This window comes from Geotrypetes seraphini, chromosome 1 (assembly GCF_902459505.1).
Source record: "Geotrypetes seraphini chromosome 1, aGeoSer1.1, whole genome shotgun sequence".
NCBI classification, from domain to species: Eukaryota; Metazoa; Chordata; class Amphibia; order Gymnophiona; family Dermophiidae; genus Geotrypetes; species Geotrypetes seraphini.
In genome coordinates, this window is record NC_047084.1 from 269,108,648 (window position 1) to 269,113,448 (window position 4,801).

Here is a 4,801-nt window from a genome sequence, read left to right on the forward strand (position 1 = left end):
CGGCAGAGGACCGTCGTTGTCACATCAATGTTTTGGAGCTTCGTGCCATTTTTCTGGCTGCTCGAGCGTTCTGCCACCTGCTGCACAATCAGGTAGTCCTCGTGCGGACGGACAACCAAGTGGCAATGTACTATGTGAACAAGCAAGGGGGGATGGGCTCTTGGTCCCTGTGCCGGGAAGCCCTGCGCCTTTGGGAATGGGCGGTCTCCCAAAACATCTTCCTTCGGGCGGTTTACATTCAGGGAGAGAAGAATTGTCTGGCCGACAAACTGAGCCGTCTTCTCCAGCCGCACGAGTGGTCGCTGAACTCCCGAGTTCTGCACGAGGTCTTCGACCGCTGGGGGACGCCTCAGGTGGATCTGTTCGCCTCTCCGGAGACTCACAAACTGCCTCTCTATTGTTCTCGGATGTACTCCCCGGACCGTCTCGAGGCCGATGCCTTTCTTCTCGACTGGGGAGGGAGGTTCCTTTATGCGTTTCCTCCTTTTCCGCTGATCTTGAGAACGTTGGTTCATCTCAAATCGACCAGAGCCACTATGATTCTCATTGCGCCTCGTTGGCCTCGGCAGCACTGGTTCTCCCTGCTCCTTCAACACAGTGTCAGGGAGCCTCTGCTTCTGCCAGTTTTTCCCTCTCTGCTGTCTCAGAGTCGGGGTTCGCTGTTGCATCCCAATCTTCAGTCCTTACATCTGACGGCTTGGTTCCTTTCCCCTTGACTTCGGTTCTCAGTCTGTGAGGGAAGTTTTGGAAGCCTCGCGCAAGGTCTCGACTAGGCTTTGTTATTCCCAGAAGTGGACCAGATTTTCATCCTGGTGTTCCTCGAACCATCTGAATCCGAGTTCGGTTCCAGTCTCTTCAGTTCTGGAGTATTTGTTGCACTTGTCCAAGTCTGGGCTGAAAACGACTTCCATTCAGGTGCATCTCAGTGCTATTGCTGCTTTCCATCGGCATCTCGAGGGTCGGTCTCTCTCTCTTCATCCTCTGGTGACTCATTTCATGAGGGGTCTCGTGAATGTTCATCCTCCTCTGAAACCTCCTCCGGTAGTTTGGGATCTTAATGTGGTCTTGGCTCAGCTGATGAAGCCTCCTTTTGAGCCTATTGACAAATCTCATCTTAAGTTTCTTACTTGGAAGGTGATCTTTTTACTTGCGCTCACGTCCGCTCGTCGGATTAGTGAGTTGCAGGCTTTGGTTGCGGACCCGCCTTTTACTGTGTTCCATCATGACAAGGTGGTTCTTCGCAGCCATCCAAAGTTTTTACCTAAGGTTGTGTCTGATTTCCACCTCAATCAGTCCATTGTTCTTCCGGTGTTCTTCCCGAAGCCCCACTCTCATCCTGGGGAGGCGGCGCTTCACACGCTTGACTGTAAAAGGGCGTTGGCTTTTTATCTTCAACGCACTATGTCTCATCGGAAGGTTCCTCAATTGTTTTTGTCCTTTGACCCTAATCGGTTGGGACGTCCTGTTTCCAAGCGCACCTTGTCCAACTGGGTGGCTGCTTGTATTTCTTTTTGCTACGCTCAGGCTGGTCTCACGCTGCAGGGTCGGGTTACAGGACATAAAGTCCGAGCGATGGCAGCTTCTGTCGCTTTCCTCCGGTCTACTCCGGGGGAGGACATCTGCAAGGCTGCCACTTGGTCTTCAGTTCATACTTTCACCTCCCACTACTGTCTGGATACGTTGTCCAGAAGTGACAGCCGGTTTGGCCAGTCGGTTTTGCGTAATCTGTTTTCCTAAATTGCCATTCTCCCACCTGCCCTTTTTTGGTTGGCTTGGAGGTCACCCACATGTGAGAATATCATGCCTGCTTGTCCTGGGATAAAGCACAGTTACTTACCGTAACAGGTGTTATCCAGGGACAGCAGGCATATATTCTCACAACCCACCCTCCTCCCCGGGGATGGCTTCTTTGCTGGCTATGGAACTGAGGATCACGAGGTGGGGATGCGCCCTCTAGTGGGCAAGAAGGCATGCACATGTGTGGTGCAGCATAGCAAACTTGAAACTTCAATCAAGTTTGCTTGAAAAGCTGTCCGCGCTGGGGCTCCGTAGATGACGTCACCCACATGTGAGAATATATGCCTGCTGTCCCTGGATAACACCTGTTACGGTAAGTAACTGTGCTTTTTTAGCGCAGGGAGCCTATGAGCATTGAGAGCAGCGCGAGGCATTCAGCGTAACTCCCTGTGCTAAACCTACTATTGTGGTTTAGTAAAAAGGGAGGGGGTGTATTTGTCTATTTTTGTATTTTGTTACCGAGGTGACATTGCATAGAGTCATCTGCCGTGACCTCTTTGAAAAAACCCGGAATATGAATAATTAACATTTTCTCTGCCTTTCATTGTGCTTTGTGTTTTTTTAAAATTTTTTTGTTGGTAGATCATTTTGACTTAGTCATTATAAAGTAGCTCGCAAGCCCATAAAGCGTGGGCACCCCTGCTCTTACTCTGGGGCACCAGACCTCCCTCACGGCACACACACGGCAAATGGAAGAAAGAGGAGAATTTTTGGTCGTAGGGAGGAAGGTACAGAATGTGATAGGGAAGAAAAAGATGAGAGTGAGAAATGTGGCAAGGGAACAATGGGACAGATTGAAAGGGATGCAAGAGGGAGGAATATTGGACAGTGGTGAAGGGAATGGAGGGAGAGGTGTGGCATAGTGTTGGAGAGGGGTGATAGAAGGAGAAATGTTGGGCATGGGGCTGGAGGGCAGGCACGAAAGATGAGAAAGAGATAAATGCTGGACCATGGTAGGGGGAACCAATGGACAGCAACAGAAGAATTTACAGAAGATGGGAAAGCGGAAAAAAGAAACTGGGACCAACTTTATGGAAAAATAAGTCTCCAGACAACGAAGGTAAAAAACGGAATTTATTGACTAAAATATGTTAGCTTTGGGAAATGTATATGGCAGATGTCTTTGTTTTGTGTTCAAAAGAAAAGGAAATGCATTTCTGGTTTTATTTCTACAGTGTTGAAGTACTTGTTGACCCTTGCTGTGACTGGTGGGGATCCCCAAGCACCGCCAGCAGAGGACCTCCTCTAGAGATGGCCAGAACTCCCCTCCACCAAGCGCAGCAGTCGCTGGCAGCATTCATGAGCCACTGAGGTGCCAGCATCTGTGACTCAGGGACTCTACTGCTGCCTGCCAAGCTTGGCAAAAGGGACCCCCGGCCAACTACAAAGGAAGTCCTCAGCTGACAGTTTGTGGGTTCTCATCAGCTGAGTATTTATATTTTATATTTACATTAGAGGTTCTGGTAGAAACCCATTTACAAAGTATGTATTCTTCCCAATTAATATTTCCAAATTAATAAAGTCTCTTTGCTTATTTGTAAATGGGTCTCTACCAGAGCCTTTAATTCAGTAGCATAATTAAATAAAATAACTATTTCTGAAGTTTATAGGGAAGGATGGTGACGGAGGGGATTCCTCGCGGGGACGGGTGGGGATGGAGAAGAGAGAGACGCAATAAAAGAGAAAACAGTTTCTTTTGTTAAAACCTGGAGTATTACAGTTAGGAGCATTGTATTTTTTAAAATTTCCTTGTAAATGTATTGTAAAGTACTTTTTTGGTCCTTTACATCTAACCAATTTTTTGGTGGCAAAGAAGAATTTGATTCCTGCTCTTCCTTTGTTGCCTGTTGTTGAAGGTACTATATGAGATTTAATTAGAAGGCCTTCACTGACCTTTGTTATAATTCCTTTGATTACTGGCATTAAAATAATTTCTTATGTAATTTTATGATTCACCCTCTTCTACATAGTGGACTTCAGGTTAAACTCATTGTGCTCGTTTTACTAAGCTGTGCTAGCGGTTTTATCATGCGTTACAATGCTGCACACGCTAGATGCTAACGCCGCCATTGAGCTGGCATTAGTTTTTCTGCATAGCGCGGGGGTTAGCGTGCGCTAAAAATACAACTGCATCTTAGTAAAAGGAGCTCATAAGGTTTCATTTACCTTTGACTTGATTAATTGCACTGTAATATATTTTGTATGGGTTGAGCTTTTCTGTACAAGAATTTTCTTGATTGTTTATTTAAATTTTCAATAAATAAAATTATTAATTTTTTTAAACCCAGTAGTTTACAACCTGACTGGTCACATGTGTACTGACTCATATCTGTCTGAATTTCTTTGAAATGCAAACCCTAGCACAGGGGGCCCCAACCTCCGGTCCGCAGCCTGGCCGTTTGGCAGCCAGGCTGTGAGAGATCCCCTTGCGCAACATCTTTCCATCACGCCTTCCCATCCTGCACAGAATCCCGCCTACTTTCCCACCACGAGGCCGACATGCCTCCACTCCAAACAGCGGCGGCAGCAGTACTGAACAGGCTGCTTTGCTGCCTTTTTCGCCGGAGCCTTCCCTTTGCCGCCACATCGACACAGCAGCAGAAGGAAAGCCCTGGCAGTGAAGCAGCCTGTTCAGTACTGCCGTTGTTGCTGTTTGGAACGGAGGCATGTCGGTCTCGCGGTGGGAGGGTCATCAGGGTTCTGCTGTGCCGGATCGGATGAGAATGAGAGATGGAAAGATGCTGCGCAGGGTGATGGGTTGGCAGGGTCATCAGAGTTCTGCAAGGTCAGGGCTCCCACTGATTCTGCATTATGGTAAGTTATATAATTTCTATTACAATATTATAATTTAATAATAAAGAAATGTATTGTGTATAAAACTGCCCTACGAACCCGCCCCTAACCCCCCCCCCCCTGGTCCTTGGAAAAATTTTCTTCTATAAAAGCGGTCCTTGGTGTCAAAAATGTAGGGGACCACTGCCTTAGCACACTCCATCCTGATGCA